At 41.0% G+C, this 18,032-nt stretch overlaps 1 protein-coding gene across 3 annotated transcripts in view; it reads right to left on the reverse strand.

Moving 5' to 3' along the window:
* Positions 1 to 18,032, reverse strand: part of fbxl18 (F-box and leucine-rich repeat protein 18) — a 77,511-nt gene that overhangs the window by 37,748 nt on the left and 21,731 nt on the right. The gene's annotated exons all lie outside the window — the stretch shown is intronic.

The following is an 18,032-nucleotide window of genomic DNA, read 5'->3' on the forward strand; positions in this document are numbered from 1 at the left end:
TAATGGGACATAGAACAAAGCATCAGGTGGTTTTTTTGCTTTACATATGAAACAAAAAAACAGTGGCTGCAGAGGCCCACTGATGAGCTACTACTTTGTAATGGCTGGCAATGGAATGGAGTATGGATTGGAGATGGGAAAGTTCCAGTTATACGCAATTCCAAAACCACTGCTACTTTTTTCATTTTTACCCACATTATCAACTTTGTCTTGCAGACCAGTAATGTCCTAAGCTCAATGCCCAGAAGTGTTGATTTTTTTTGTTGCCCTCAGTGTAACTAGTGGCAAAGGTGCTACACTTCCCCGTAGATCTGTGGGTGGGGTGGAGGATGGGTGTAGAGATCAGGGAAGGGACGGTGGGAGTCAGCTGCACTTCCTGATTTGAAATTTATCCAGTGGCTCCTGCTTCAGTGGGGTGGGCACAGTAAGAAGTCTCACCACACCAGGTTAAAGTCCAACAAGTTTATTTGAAATCACGAGCTTTCAGAATACTGTTCCTTCATCAGGTGAGTACTCCATAAGATCATGATTCCAAATAAACCTGTTGGCTTTTAACCTGGAATGGAGAGACTTCTTATTGCGCTCACCCCAGTCCAACGTCGGCACTTCCACATCATGACTTCAGCAGGGTTAGCTTGACACTCTGCTTCAAAGGTTTGCTAAAACTCTCACATGAAGAGGGAAAGGCGCTAAAGGAATCCTGGAACAAGTCGAAATCTTCAAAATGGGGCAAGAAAACGCAACAGAGAGTGAACTAAGATATGTACTTCTTTGTAATAAAGATACCCAGTAGAATAAAGTGCAGATTTTCTCTGGTTTACTTTTAGTCAATTTGCATTAATCCAAAGGGACCTGGGCAGGTAGCACAGAGGTTGATTATGAAGGTCTCTTCTTTCTCTTCAGGTACCAAGCCCTAACCATAGTTGGCGACTGTGGACTTCCATGTCAATCGTGCTCTGAAGACGTGGTTAATCTTTGTGGGCGGTACATTCATCCAGTTTGTGAGGCTCTTTAAAAAGGTTGTTCTTTGTCTACCTCAATCTCTTTCACCATCAATCTTTCCCACCAACAATAAACTTTCTAAATCACAATATCTTATTACACGCTCAAGAAATTCCAGAAGACTCTCCCTGATCTTGACCAGCACAATTATTCTGGTTTCAAATTTTACTAGCACGTTTTCACTGGTTGTGTGATTTGTCCAAGACATCTTCATTATTCACCTCAAAAATCATAACTCTGCAGCCTCAATTCTTACAAACATACAAATTAGGAGCAAGAGTAGGTTCTCTGTATTTTACTAATCACCCAACAATCACTACCCAATGTCAAAATTGGTGTGATGCATGTAGCATTCCAGGATTTTTAGCTTTGTTTCCAAGGCTAACTCTGAGTTGATCGTAACCTTTTTCACGTTTCGAAATGTACCTTTGGCCATTTCAAGCCTTCAACTCATTCCTTGGCCACTCTATCCGTCCAATGATAATATATTTCCTGGGTAACAAATTTGTCTCCCTGCTTGAAATTTTAATTCTTCACTGTGATCTGACATTCTGCTATGATTCTCTTTTCAGACATTATTGGACGGTTTGTTTCCTTGCATCTTATGAAGTTCTGTACAAGTATAAAGTTGAGGGATTAGTTTAAAAAAAAACAGGAAATAAAGATTAAGCAGCAGTATGCTTGGAACAAAGGAGTGAGAAAATGATTGGAGAATTTGGTGGATATGTTATTAAAACCAGTTAAGGCTGCAAATAATACGTAGACACTATTATCAATACGAAAAAAGGGGAATGATTTGAGCTGTCTCAGAGAAAGCTTGCATCTAAAATACATCTAGGTCAGTCTATAATCTCCTCCAGCCCTACAACTCTCAGATTTCAGCAGCATGGTGGCACAGTGGTTAGCACTGCTGCCTCACAGTGCCAGGAACCTGGGTTCAATTCCCAACTTGGATCACTATCTGTGCGGAGTCCGTACGTTCTCCCTGTGTCTGCATGGGTTTCCTCCAGGTGCTCTGGTTTCCTCCCACCATCCAAAGATGTGTGGGTTAGATGGAATGGCTCTGCTAAATTATCACTTAGTGTCGGGGTATTAGCTAGGGTAAATGCATGGGGTTACGGGAACAGGGCCTGAATGCGATTGTGGATGGTGCAGACTTGATGGGCTGAACGGCCTCCTTCTGCACTGCATGATTCAATGATTCTATTGTATTCAAGAGGCAGCTAGATATAGCACTTGAGGCAAACGGGTTCAATGGTTATGGGGAGAAAACAGGATTAGGCTATTGAGTTGGACAATCAGCCATGATCGTGATGAATGGCAGAGCAGGCTCAAAAGACCTCCTCCTGATCCTACCTTCTATGTTTCTATTTTAACTTTGGCCACTTGAACGTCCCTAATTGTAGTCATTCCACACCATCAGTGCCTACACCTTCTGCTGCTTGGGCTTTAAGTGCTGGAATTCCTTCCATAAACCTCTCTGCCCTCCACCTTTATCTCTCTTCCTCAAAACCTTCCACAAAATCTACCTCTTTGATCAAGTTTTTGGTGATATTCCTAATATTTCTTTATAAAGTTCAGGGTCAAATTTTGTTCAATAAATTGCATTAAAGGCATCTTATAGATGTTACTCCTCTGTTCTGGAAAACATTCCAATTTCAAATGAACAGAATTGAAAGCTGCACTTTGTAGGCTCCAGTTTTAATAGAGTCTGGACGAGGGCTGTTTGCATGAAAAAGGAGATTTTTAAAATTTGGATTAACTATTCATAAGCGTTTTGTTTTTGAGCTGGAATAACAGATGCAAAATCAATTTGCATATTCTGTTTGGCACCAGTTCCATAATTTTTAATAAAGAGAAGCATTTATTACATTAATGGGACAGACAAAGATAATAGAAGCCACAAAACATCAAGAGGTAATGGAACCCAATAGCCCAGGGTACCAACATTCCCCGTGCACCTGCAAAGGTACTTACTCCTTTAGAAAAGGTGCTGCAGGCCGAGAACGAAGTACAGTCATGCATCTTGTGTGTGGAGGGGCGTTACTTGGCTGCAAGCTACGTTCGAATAAAATCACATCTTTGGAAGAACCTCAAAAATGATTTCTCCACCAAGGTATTTTTATGTTCTAAGTCTAGGCTCCCATTTCCCTCAGGGCTGAGAGGCTAAGTTGTTTAATTATTTTTTGCTGTTTACAGGGGCTGTTGAACAATTACACATTATTCGCATATTGAAAATTGAGGCAATAATAAGACATGCCATCTTATTTTGGTTGGGCTCAAAAACAATGCAGTCATGGTAATCTCTGACCCCAAAACACTTTCACCCACCAATCTTCCCCAAGTACACCCACTCCACTGTCCCACTGTGGTATTTTCATTTGAAACTGAAGGGTGGGTGACAAGCACCACAAGCTGAATACTGAAGAAGCACACTGAGGTAAAGGTATGAGGACTTTACAGAGGCAGCTGCCCTTTGGGTTTCACCCAACTGAATGCAGACAGCAAACATTTGCAGCCCATTTGACTGTACGCAGTATGACATGTGACCCATGTTTCACCCTTTCCAGATATGGGTGGTCACTGGGCAGCAATCGGAAACAGCCCCCACCGCAAGCTCAAAGGATTGAGAAACCAATTATAGGATTACTATGCCAGCTGAGTTCAGCAAATTAAATCCCTGGCCTTTCCTGCTCTGTTATCACTGGTAGAGCATTTACCTACTAAACTAATCAGGATATTTATTTAATGGAATTGAATGTAAATACAGCAAGATTTACACAATTTTTTGTTCTCTCTAATGAAAGTCACGCTGTTTCACAAGACAGCAGTGTATTGCAACACAAACGTTCATTTAGGACATAGGTGCACTTGCAGTAGGGTAGGTGTTGAGCCAGACATTAACAATGGTGGAACAAGAACAGAGAAAAAGAGATCTGAAGTAGAGTCAGATTCGAAAGGTTAACCGTCTTCTCTCTCTAGGCCTGCTGGGCCTGTTCTTGTTTCAGATTTCAGTATCCACAGTATTTTGCTTATATCAACATTGGCAGATTCAGCACTGGCTGCAGATTAAAAAGATGACCTCCCCGTTTTAGATGGCTGCGTAAACCTACGCAACTCATTTTCTTTTTTCTGATGTTAGGAGGTCTATAATGTATGTAACAATCATAATTCTTTCCCTCTTCTATAGATTGTAAAGGACACATGAATCAAGCCAAGCATATTACATACACGCACAGCACAAGTACCACTCCACTGAAAACTGTCTACCAAATTCTCCGAAGTGTCTGGGTTTATTGTTTTGTCTTTCTTTTGCTAACAACAACAACAACAACATCAACATCATGATGTATATATAGCACTGCTAATATAACGCAACTTAGCATTAACAAACAAAACATACAGCAGGAGGCTGCTGCAAAGTAAAAAAATCAAAGCCATCAAGTTAATAATATCCTAAGGCTCCCACACAATTTGCTTAATGACTTCAAGGCTGTTATCTGAAGTCTTGCTTTAGTCAGTCATATGGTCGTTGTATTTAAGAACAGTCATCATGTAATGGTAGGACTTTAAACTCCTCCACCACAAAGCAAAAATCATTGATTAACTGTCGGACATCAAAGAGTTAAGGGTAACAAAAATGAAAATGAAGGGCAACAATCTGAAGAAAACTGATTCATAAAAAATTGAGTATTAATAGAATAGGGTTAGGAGAAAGCATTACATGCTTTAAAGCCTTTGTGACACAGGAGTGCTTTGATGTTCAAAGCTTTACTGAAAGCAACACAATCTTCATGAAAGTGTCAATCTCCACCAGCTCCAAAGTCCGACATTACGCTTCCACAATTTGAATACGATGGAATGTACATCTCCCACCTGTGCAAATTGTGATGCTTATTACAATGGAAGGGAATGACATTTATATTAACTATATGTTGAGAGATGAAGGTAATTATGATTAATCAGACAAGCCACAACTTATTTCACACGGGAACATTAAACAGTCTTTGACAACAGCAGTTTGCTTGCTTTTCATTTAAAATTTGCTCAAAAACTTCATAAGGTTTCCCAGGATAAAAAAGACAATTGAACCCTGCGCATTTCTCATACAAATAACCAGCAGAGCTCAATCAACTCAGACCTATACCTCACAAAATTATTTAAAATGCAAACACAGTTGACTGGTATTGTATGCAGACAAGCAGGAAGTTTGAAGGAATCGGCTGAAAGAGAGTTTGATTTAATTGTACAACTCTGCCAAAACAAGCAAAACCACTATGGGCTGTGTCGACACCTTCTGCGCTGTATCATGATTCTAGGAATATCGTAAGTATGTTGTCTCCAAAAGACATTTCACAGGTTGTTGGGAAGGGGGTGGCAGTATTGTACATTTGAAATGTTCAGCATCACTATGCATATTTTTCATTTACTAGTCTTTTTGGAACTCAGATGAAGAAATCTCTTCACCCAGAGGGTGGTGAACATTGAAACTTGCTACCGCAGAATGAAGTTGAGGCCAAAACATTGTCTGATTTCAAGAGGAGATTAGATACAGCTAAGGGAGCAAGGGAAGGTGGGGGGGGGGGGGGGGGGGGTGGTGGAATCAGGATACTGAATTCACTGATCAGCCACAATCAAGATAAATGGCGGAGCAGGCTCGAAGGGCTGAATGGCCTACACTTGCTTCTAGTTTCTATCCCTCTATCCCTATCATTTCTGTTTAAGGAGTTTTTGCATACCTGTTCATCATCAATTTGGATTTTTTTGCACAATTCTTACTAAATTTTATTTTTCACTTCTCAAGCTATGCCATATGATGTGGAACTCAGAAATACAGAGCAGTAGGGTCCTCAAGTTGTGACCAAGGTCAGAACTGTAACAGGACAGTTAGCTGACCTCCTATCAAAGTTCAGATGCCGCAAATGGCCTTGATTGTTATTCAGCAGCCTCTGCTTAGAAAAAGTATCTGCAGAATCAGGCAATAATAAAACTGAGCTTGAAAGCAATGCCGCACCTACAGATGAGTCGCACGTTGGCACACGTTGTTCAGAGAGGTAAAAAAAAATCTACAAGGTGATTTTTAAAAGAAGTGCATGAACAATATGCTGGTAACAAAACAGTGGCCAGGGTTTCCATATCCCTCTTCTTTCCAATGCTGCAATGTCTGATGCAGACAGGGTATGATGCCTTCCATAGTTGAACTAACTGCTAGCATTCATCACGGCTTAAACATATAAAATTCCCATTTCAGGAAGATACCAGAGTGTATACCCCACCTCAGCTAGGCTCCCTGGCTACATGGGGGCACAAACCAAAAAAGGAAATTTCAAAACAAGCACAGACAAATCTTACAGAATCACATCTCAGTAGGTATAAAGAAGTCTGCAGGCAATGTAGTCCCACCCTATTATTGAAAGAGAAAGTGCAACGCCCATACAGGAAAAACATGTGTTATTGAGGGGCTGAGGGAGAGATAAAGAAAAAACAATCTTACTCAAATGGATATTAATCCCAGTGAAAGCTTGAATTGAAAAGACTAGTTTGATCATACTCCACCATTCAAACTATTCCCTGTTCCGGTTTATGCTGCATATCTGCTCCAACTGGTTTTAAGCTCAATCTTTCATCTGTTTCATGGCAACTCAATTTTTAATACATAAACATATTTTGCTCCAACTAAAAAGACCCAGGAAGAGGACACAAAATGGGCTCCAAATAATTCTGAAAAAAAAATGTCTCCTGCACTGAAGCAATTTCAAAGCTAGTCAAATAATCAGCCAATATTCACTGTCCAGGCATACACGAGGAACAGACAATCCTGGCGGCAGGGGCCTACTATCCCACTGGAGGTATACTCCAACCAAGTCACATCCACACACTTAGAAGAAGTGAAAGCTGGGAAGAGGGGAATAAAGGCATAATCAGGCCACACAGTCATGAAATGATGACAAGCTCTTTCTCATGAATTACCTCGTCAGTAATTTACAGTAACTACGTTAAGGGCCAAATATAAAATCAATACTTTTTTTTGCTGCTATGTATTAAACATACTAGCACACAATTCAATACACTGTACTACCAACTGTGGCCAGAATGTTTTTGCTTGACGAATCCCCACAGGGACAGATGGAAGTCTTCTTGGCCCATTTCACCAACCTCCTGGTGGGTAATTACAGAATGCCAGTGGCAGAGACCTGGCAGTAAGCCATCTGGCTACCCTCTTGGATGAAGACTTGAAAAAGAGGCGAGAACAGAACTGAAATAAAATTCCACAGGAGATTTTAATCATCTTTCAAGCACATGCTTTTAGAGGTGGGGGGAGATTAATTTTTGATCAGTATTTCTCACTTCAAAGGTACATGCTCTGCTATTACCTGAATACAGGCAAACATACTTCCTCCATTGCTGGAGGCAGAGCTAATGGATGTTAATTTATATATTAGATAGAAGTAGGCTGTCAAGCATTTGAAACACATACATAAAACTCTCTATTCAGCTATTCATTGAGGAACCATTCCACTGAGCTGTGTTGAAGTATAAAACAATTGCTACATTCCTGGTGAATAAGGTGTCAACGTTTACACATTAAACAAAAGTGTCAAAGTGCTTTAAAGGTGCATTTTAATAAATGAAAAATGCTATAAGGCGCTGCCGTTAAAACTTTCGTGAGGGGAGGCATTTTAACTGATTACTACAGTAAAGGCACTGCATGATATATGAGCAACTGGAATTGCTGATCTGTTCCAGGTCTTAGTGCCTTTTGCTTTTCAAAATGGACACAAAAGATCCCAATAATTTATGGAGTTACCCACTACTGGTCTTGACTACAGTGTTCTCATTCACACACACTCCCCGGTGCTATTGCTGTCAGTTCTTCTGACCATCTGCCCGCATATCAGATGTACATGCAATGATGGCCTGGAAGAAGGCATCGCCATGGCAACATTCACTGCAGAACCAACAGAAGCAGTTAAAACACATACATAATGCCTTTCAGTTGACAACCGCACTAATAATCCACTACTTGGGAAACAAAATCAATCTCTAATTTTTTTTGATTTCTGGATTAGAATTTCTTCTAAACACAAGTTATTAACTTAATCTATATCCAGTGAGCTGCACAACCCATGCACTCCTGCCACGCGCGATAAACAACGGAGGATTAACCCAACGGGCCACTTGTTTCTTTATGACTTTTGGCATATAAAGAAAGACTTGCATTCATATAGCCTTTTTCACAGTCTTAGGACATGCCAAAGCACCTTACAGCTCGCTCAGTACTTCTGAAGTGCAACCATTGTTGTAATCCAAGAAATGAGAGTCAAACTGCGCACAAAGTCCTACAAATAGCAATGCAATAACAACCAAATTATTTGCTTTAATAATGGTTTAAGATATTATTGCAAATTTCATTTTTTGTACAATTACGAAATCGTTGAATTGTCCTGAAGTACAAGATCCACTCTATAGAATACAGTCATAGTGGTTTAGAGCATGGAAACAGGCCCTTTGGCCCAACTTGTCCATGCTGCCCCTAGTTATCAACACTCCCTATTCTCAAACTCTGCACATTCTTCAGCTCTTAACGGCTGGGCAGTGCAAGTCCAACTTTTGCCCATGTCAACAATCAGAAAAGTGCACCACTGACAGGTTTACTCATCAACAAAAACATTTACAAGACAGACATCTTATTACTTGAACATTGAGCCAAACTATGATGGCTGACATCAGAGCAGTTGCCCAGCTAGATTACACATGCGAGGTGAATTTAGTATGAAGCATCAAACTATCCCAAGCCAACAACCCTATCAGGCATTAATTCAATGCTATCTCACCATCAGCTCAGTAACTCTGCCACACCAGTTCCACAAAGGGATCATTGTATAAGTAAATGGAAATCTTATTGTGCCTCAGTTCCTGGTATTTGTACCTACGTGTTATAATGGTCTAGCAAACCTGAGTCCTTTGAATAGCTGCTTCAGCTATTGCCCAAATGATAATTATTGCAAACTAAATATTGATGCCTTGTTATTCTGGGTTACACAATGTAATCTAATATTAACTTATACAGTTAAATGCCAATTTAACAGATTAAGTACAGGTCAGTCAATTTATTTATTCTGCATTACCTGGAAAACTTGGTGCGATTTATTTTCCAAAACATGATCAAGTATCAGCAACGTCAACTTTCTGTAGACAACATAAACCACATGATCTAGTCTAAGATATATTTTACAATGCAAAGGATGAAGTGAACAGTTAGACTGATTTATCCTGAACTTTTTTGTAGAAGGTATATATTTTTGAAATAGCAGCACTTTCAGATTTGTGAGCCCACCAATTGTGGCAAGTTATTTCCAAGCACCAACAGGCAAGTGGGAAAAGAAAACAACATTCCCAATCATAAGTTGCCCACCCTTCAACAAAGTGCCTTTAGGATTGATGTCAGCTGTAGTGAGTCTCACCCTTGACTCAGAAAGGGTGTAGATTCAGTCTCACTTGAGAGACTTCAGCACCAACTCTAGTCAGAGGTGCTTTTTTTAGATAGACCGTTAAGTCGAGACCCTCTCACATGGATACAAAAGATGTGATTTATTATTGTCACATGTATTAGTATACAGTGAAAAGCATTGTTTCTAGCGCACTATACAGACAATGCATACTGTTCACAGAGAAGGAAAGGAGACGGTGCAGAGTGTAGTGTTACAGTCATAACTAAGGTGTAGAGAAAGGTCAACTTAGTGCAAGGTAGGTCCATTTAAAAATCTGATGGCAACAGGGAAGAAGCTGTTCTTGAGTCAGTTGGCATGCATCCTCACACTTCTGTATCTTTTTCCTGATGGAAGAAGGTGGAAAAGAGTACGTCTAGAGTGTGTGGGGTCCTTAGTTATGCTGGCTGCTTTTCCAAGGCAATGGGAAGTGTAGACAGAGTCAGTGGGTGGGAGGCTGGTTTGAATGATGGACTGGGCTTCATGACCCTTTGTAGTTTTTTACAGTCTTGGACAGAGCAGGAGCCATTCCAAGCTGTGAGACAATCAGAAAGGATGCTTTCTATAGTGTATCTGTAAAAGTTGGTCAGAGTTGTAGTGGATATGCCAAATTTCCTTAATCTTCTGAGAAAGTAGAGGTGTTGTGGGCTTTCTTAACTATAGTGTCAGCATGGGGGGGGATCAGGACAGGATGCTGGTGATCTGGACACCTAAAAATGTGAAGTTCTCGACCATTTCTACTTCATCCCCATTGATGTAGACAGGAGCATGTCCTCCACTATGCTTCCTGAAGTCAATGACTATCTCCTTCGTTTTGTTCACATTGAGGGAAAGATTATTGTTGTCGCACCAGTTCACCAAATTCTCTATCTCATTCCTGTACTCTGTCTCGTCATTGTTTGAGATCTGACCCACTACAGTGATGTCATCAGCAAACTTGAAAATTGAGTTGGAGGGGAATTTGCCCACAGTGTCATAGATGTAGATGGGGTGGCATGCTGCAGTGGTTAGCACTGCTACCTCACAGCACTGGCTTGGTTCACTGTCTGTGTGGAGTTTGCACATTCTCCTCGTGTCTGTGTGGGTTTTCTCCAGTTTCTTTCCACAGTCCAAAAACGTACAGGTTAGGTGCATTGGCCATGCTAAATTTTCCTTCAGTGTATCTGAACAGACACCAGAGTTATTAGGGGATTTTCACAGTAACTTCATTGCAGTTGAATGTAAGCCTATTTGTGACTAATAAATAAATTTTAAACTTTATGTATAAGTAGGAAGGGGCTGAGGACACAACGTTGTGGGCACTGGTGTTGAGGATGATCATGGGGTGATGTTGTTAACTATCCTTACTGATTGCAATCTGTGGGTTAGGAAGTTCAGGATCCAGTTGCAGAGGGAGGAGCTGAGCCCCAGGCCATGGAGTTTGGAGATGAGTTTTGTAGGAATAATGGTGTTGAAGGTTGAGCTATAGTTGATAAATAGGAGACTCACCTAGGTGTCCCTGTTTTTTTTTTAGGTGATCCAGATTCTAGATTACCTAGGTGAAAAGATCCCATGCCATTATTCTAAGGAGGGCAGGTGCATTTTGCCTGTGTCCTGACCAACATTTATCCCTCAACCAGAACCTAAAAACAGATTATCTGTTCGTTACATTGCTCATGGGAACTTGTTGTGTGCAAATTAGCTGTCCTGCCTCCTACATTAAAACAGTGGCTACACTTCAAGAGTACTTTGTTGGTTGTAAACTGCTTTGGGACATCTGGAAGCTGTGAAAGGCAACATATAAAATGTAAGTCTGTCTTTCTTTACAATAACTCCTCCAATGACTCACTGGGCAAATAAACAGTCTTTCAGATCAGTTAGTGGGCATCACCAGGGATGTCATTGTGGATGCTACAATGAAGATTGTGCATCTGATATGGGAAAAACAAAACATTAGCCAGGAATCCTGGTTTTGTGTGGTGCTCAGCTGGAAATATACATCTAACTGGATAGAGCTACACTGCGGTGTAATGGCCCCACTGTTCAATAGTTTGCCCAATAACCAATTTCTACACTCTGGTATGAAACCCTGACAGTTAGTAGCTGCTAGAATCCAACCTGTCACTCACTTGCTGAGTACAGAATGCCTGTTTTACATTGGGAGATTCATACAGCTTGGTTATTCATAGGTTGGTTGCCAATGATTTCTGTGCTTCAGAACAAAGGCTGGCTTATTTCTCTGCCTATTCTCATAAGGATGGCATAGTGGCACAATGGTGAGCACTGCTGCCTCACAGCACCAGGGTCCCAGGTTCAATTCCCAGCTTGGGTCACTGTCTGTGTGGATTTTGTACACTCTCCGCACATCTGCTTGGGTTTTCTCCGGGTTTCCTCCCACAGTACAAAAGATGTGCTTGTTAGATGGATTGGCCATGTTAAATTGCCCCTTGTGTCAGGTGGGCCAGCTAAGGTAAATGCATGGAGTTATGGGGATAGGGTCTGGGTGGGATTGTGGTCGGTGCAGACTTGATGGGCCAAATGGCCTTCTTCTACACTATAGGGATTCTATGATTCTATTCTATGATTGCATTGGACACCAAGCTAAGTGGGAGACAACAAACGCTCCCACAAAAGAAAACAAGTATAACCATTGCAGTTGGCTCTTAAATACCCTTAGGGATGTGCAATAAAAGCTGGCCCAACCAGCAACACCCACATCCCATGAACAAATAAAAAACCTTAGTGCACTGGTTAGCTACCTGTAACTTGTGTTCTGCGCAGTTAAATTCTCCTCCAAAAAGATGCTTTTCATTTTCCCATCTTTAAGGGAAGATTGAGCCTTCTGACCAGTTACTGATTTTAATGCTGTGCTTATTTCCACTTAAAATCTCCAAACCCTTTTTAGCTGTGCCTCCTTTAAATTGCAAATCTCAGTTACAAAAAACTGAGTCACAGAAAGGAAACGGCTTGAAAGTCATTCTCGCAACAAAAGTGGAATATACTACAATCATGAAGTGCTGCATTTAATGGTATAATATTTCAAACAGGACTAGATTCCAGGTTGGGAAGCTATTGCTTCATACCAATAAGCTCATAATCATGTTTAAATTTCAATATGCCCCTACCTTATTACATTTTTGCAGGGGCAGATTTGGAGCAGGGAAAGATGTCTATATTCACCAACTTGTGGGCCCAGATTCCCACACAGTGAGAAGCTCACTGAAGTGTGTCAGGGTGCCAAATCAGGTGGCATCAAAAAGCCATTCCCTTTGTTTCAAACAACCCATCCTGAAGATTTAGGGAACATTGGAAAGCATAATGACTCCTCAACATGCATCACAAAACCATTTCCTCCTGAAGACCTCAGGCACAATGGAGATAATGTCCAGTCATTACAATATATGAAAGAAGACCCTTATAAAAGATGTATTAAATTATCACCTCAGACTTGGCTGCATTACAAAGTACTTTATATTAGAAGAATTAAATGACATGGTCTGTTCTACATAGACTGATGAAGTTGGCTTTCCACTTGCTGAGTACTGGGTACCTGTTTTGCACTGGAAGATTCATACAGCTTGGTTACACTTGGGTTAGTTGCCTATGACATTCATGCTTCAGAACAAAGGCTGGCTTATTTCTCTGCCTATTCTCATCTCACTGGTGAGACTGTGGTTGACAGGTAGTGCTAACTGGGCCTTGGAATCTGGTCTTCAACGAGGCGTAATGCATCACTAATGACTGAAGGAGTGCATCTGTGCTTTCGTGTCAGGACGTACTATATTGCATTTTTGGACGTTTCAGATTTCTCACTCACACCCACCCACTCTCATCCATTCCATATTTTCTAAAACATGACTTCTATTTCCACTGATTTTGGCATAATACTAAACTTTATAAGAAGCAGAACCAGGAGATATTGCAGATGCCCAATTCCTATTGTATGCTTCAATGAGAGAAACCAAGTTTGGTAGACATTAGCTGGGTCTTTCAAGAGCAAATTAGGTGTGCTTCAAGATAGATCTCGGAAAAATTCTAGTTGTCCAAGTAATGACAATACAGTATGATAGCAATCAACAGAGTCTTAAATCTGTACAGTGAGCTTTTACCAGAAGAAAACAAAACTGAAAAAGAATATACTGAAGCAGAAGAATGATGGGAGTAATGCAGCTACAATATTAAATACAGGACCAATAACAGGTTGGAGACATAACTACCCCTTTCTTTATTTTTCTTCCTCTACCGGAGGAAGCAACTTAAACTGAAATCGGCTTCCACGTGCACTAGCAGCTCTCCTGTAACTCATTTCAGCAGCCATTCCTCAGCTAGAACATGGAGCTCTCACGAAGGACAACGATTCGAGTCATAGAGCAACACAATACTGAAACCTACCATGGTGCCCTCCCAACTAGTCCCAATGGCCCGCGTACAGCCCATATCCCTCTAACCCTTTCCCATTCATGTACTTATCCGAATGCTTTTTAAATATTGCCATTGCACCTGCCTCAACCACGTTCTCTGGCAGCTCATTCCATATATGCACCAATCTCTCTGTAAAGAAGTTGCCCCTCAGGTTCCTTTTAAATCTTTCCCCTCTCACCTTAAATCTATGCCCTCTAGTTTTCAATTCCCCTTCCCTACGAAAAACACACTTATGTGCGTTCATCCTATCTATACCCCTCATGAAGTTATGCCCTCAGTAAGGTCAACCCTCATTCTAAAGAATAAAGTCCTAGCCTGACCAAGCTCTCCCAGGCCTATCTATGACTGTGTGACACTGTCAGGAAAATCCCGTAAGAAGTCTCACAACACCAGGTTAGAGTCCAACCAGTTTATTTGATAGTAATCTCACAAGCTGAACCTTCCACGCACCTGACGAAGGAACACCATTTCCGAAAGCTTGTGGGATTACAATCAAATAAACTGGTTGGACTCTAACCTGGTGTTGTGAGACTTCTTACTGTGCTTACCTCAGTCCAACGCCAACATCTCTACATCAGGAAAATCCCAATCATAGTTTTGGTCAATTTTAGCTGAGCCACTAGGTGGCGTTCCTGCTCAACAATACACAGTTCAATTTGTGGACAGACGACATTCTTCAAAGTGGAAAGGAAAAAGATTTGCATTTCCATCGTGCCTTTCCCAAGCTCGGGATATCCTAGATCACTTGACAGCCAATAAAATACTGTCGAGGTGTAGTCACTGTTGCAATGTGGTTAACAGAGATGGGACTTGTGCCCATCAGGGTGATGATAACTAGGTAATTTGTCTTTTGGCTTTGGATAGGGTCAAATACAGTCCAGGGTATCACACAGTGCCCTATTCTTCACCAAATAGTGCCACAGGATATTTAATATCCAGCTGAAGGGGCAAACAGGGCTTTTGTATAACATCTCAAATATTAACAATGTTAATATCGTGCAGCACTCCTTCAGTGCTGCACTGGATTTTTGTGTCATTGTATAATTTTCTATATACTCGTCACTCAGAAGTAGGAGTGATATCCACTGCACCACAGATGACACATAATCTATTACAAATGTGGCTCCCGTTGGTAAACCAGAGTTGTCCACGGCCTGATCCTCACAGACAAAAACCATGCAATAAATATACTGAAAGAAAGCAAAAGTGGTGGGTGGTGGTAAGAAGACAGAAGAGGAAAGAAGCACAGTATAGATTGAATTAAATCATGACTGCCAATTTGGAAGAACAGGTTAAATAAATTGGCAATTAACGAGCAATATTAGTGGCCATCTCAAGCCTGAAGGGAGACTTACTGCGTCTGATTCATAATTTCTGAAGAGGGTCACGCCCCTTTACCACTGATAAGGCTACCACTATTCATTTTAATTCCTACCAAGCTGGCTACATTTTCTACATGAACATTTCATGTTTCCACTGGATCTTCAGCAGCTTTTACATAAAACAGAAAGTTTGCTTAAAGCAACAAGCCAGTCATGTTGAAATGGTCGGCCAGATCCACACACCATGACCGGTATTCCACGAATGCACTAGCAAACGAGGCAAACCTGTCTGAGTCATTTGTCCGCATGTTCCCACCACATGATCTGTGAATCACTTGAAATAAACCCTGTGTCCTGAAATTACTGGAGATTGAAATCAGGGGGGGTTGGCAGAGGAGTTATCACAGTGGAAAGCTTCACTCAAGATATTCACCATGAGCCAGTATGATCGATAGAACTCAAAATAAATTCCAACGCTCTTTTCCTTCAAAGAACGTGCCATCTTTTCCAAGATGCTGTTATCCTTAGAAGCTGGCTGGGGGTTCATTTTGTGGCAGCCCATGTGCCGGAGCAAACAACAGACTACAAAGCACTTCATTTAGAAACGAGCTGTCAAAAAGTAATTCCATACTACTTGGGGGTGATCTGTCATTGATTATCTTGAGTACAGAGTATGAACTGAGCAGACTATGGGCTTCAAAGAAGCTAGCAAGGACTCACCCTTTTTATTCAAAGTCCCTCATTAATATGAAATAAAGATAGAAAAGGCTGGAAAAACTCTGCAGGTCTGGCCAAATCTGTTAACATTGAGTCCAGATGACTCTTCAGTGAATTGGGCTCAAAACCTTTACTCTGTTTCACTCCACAGATGCTGCCAGACCTGCTGAGTTTATCCAGCATTTTGCATTTTTAATTTCAGATTTCCAGCATCCGCAGTACTTTGCTTTTCATTACTGTAGCAATTTGAAATTGGCCTCATATGGTTAACTCCAGTGAAAATGTGGCATAAATGAGCAAGAGGAGGTGAAAGTGAAAGAAGGCAAAAACCTCCCACACAATAACCTAAACCACTGTGACATTGGGAAAATAAATAGGTCTCTGCCTCAGGCCATATTTTCAGAGAGGTGACCAGAACGGAATCAGCAATTGATTCAGCAATGGCCACATACTTTAAAATCCAAAGTATCTCCTATAAATGGACCAGTTATAATCTACAAGGAACTCGAAGCATGCATTATAGAAGCTAGTGGTTCATAAGGGAAAAAAATCCACTCAACTCAAGCCCTTTGGGCAGCATCTTAAATTAGGAAGTGAGCAAGAGAGTGCAATTCGCTATGCTACTACGCATTGCATATTCCCAGTGACTCTTTCCAATGCTATTAGTTTTCCCTCATATCTTCTCTTCCAATTGTGTTTTTTACCCTGGCTTTTTGCACTCCTTAATTTGAAGTCGTTCTTTTCTTCTCCCCCGCCCATTTTCTCCCTCCAAAGTGCAGCTACCTTCAAACACACATACATCACACACAAGAATGTAGAATACAGATAACATTTTCTGGAAATCCAGAGGGATTAAGTACCTCTATCCATTATGAAAAGGATAATGTACACATGAATCATTTATGAGTCCACATCGACCGTATAAATCAAACAATCCACTAATAACTCTGTACCACTGCTGCTCTTTTATTCACACCAAGCGTACTCGAGCGATACAGTGCAAGAGTAAGAGTAAGAAAAAAAATCCTGAACTATTTGTAACCTTTCTGCTGAAACACCATTTAGAGATGATGTTTAACATGTCACAATACTGCAGTAAAACACTTAGAATACTTTAGTCCCATTCAATCCTATTATGGTGTTTAGGCTACGGAACATGCTTCATGTTGTCCGTGTATGAAAGATAGAAAACCAACTAGTCAGATACCTCTTACAACATCACCCCCTACCGAAAGAGTAAAGAAATATCAAAATGCTCAAACTGGCATAAACCAGTGCTCAAGCCTTGCTATTCAAACAAGCAGAAAGAATCTTGTTCTGAAATGCAAGGGAGCAATACAGAGAGCTCCATCCTAGGGTGGAGGGAGAATATTATGACAAAACTTCAAACGTATTTTAATACCCAGCGCTTATAAAATATACAATACTTTCTTGTTACTTGCAAAAGATACTGCATTTCAAAGTAATTTGCTGCAGTGAAATGCAGAGTTTTTGCTGACTGTGCAAGAGACCATGTACCAGGGGACAGCAGTAGCAACAATCTCCATTAACCCTCAAAAAGAAACACTAAGCACTTCAGATCTCAAACTACTTCTTCTCTTTGACACCCTCCAAGGTCTTCCTTCTTCTAGGAATCAAGGATTGATGCTGGGACACGGTGCTCGAGCCCTGACAGCTCTCTGCTATCCTCATGCATTAAAATCAAGACCATGTTACTAAGTTATGTAACCAAGATGACTTGGGAGCAGGTGGGGTGTCACAATTACTGACGGACATCAAAAGATATATATTGTCAGCAAGAATCGCTGGATAGAAATCAGCAAATAGAAACTCTGGCTTTTTAAAAAGATGTCTCACAGGATGTGGGCATTACTAACTGGGCTCACAACTCACTCCTGGGATGAAGGGCTTATCTTTTGAAGAAAGACTGAACAGGTTGGGCCTATCACATAGGAGTTTAGAAGAAAGAGAGGGGATTTTACTGAAACATTTTTGATCCCTAGATTTGATAGGGTAGATACTGGGAGGATATTTCCACTTGGGGGGGGGGGGGGGGGCAACTAAAACTAGTGGAGACAGTTTAGGAGTAAGGGATCTCCCT

The sequence above is a fragment of the Carcharhinus amblyrhynchos genome, chromosome 18 (genome assembly GCF_965287045.1).
Source record: "Carcharhinus amblyrhynchos chromosome 18, sCarAmb.v2.hapA, whole genome shotgun sequence".
Classification (NCBI taxonomy): domain Eukaryota; kingdom Metazoa; phylum Chordata; class Chondrichthyes; order Carcharhiniformes; family Carcharhinidae; genus Carcharhinus; species Carcharhinus amblyrhynchos.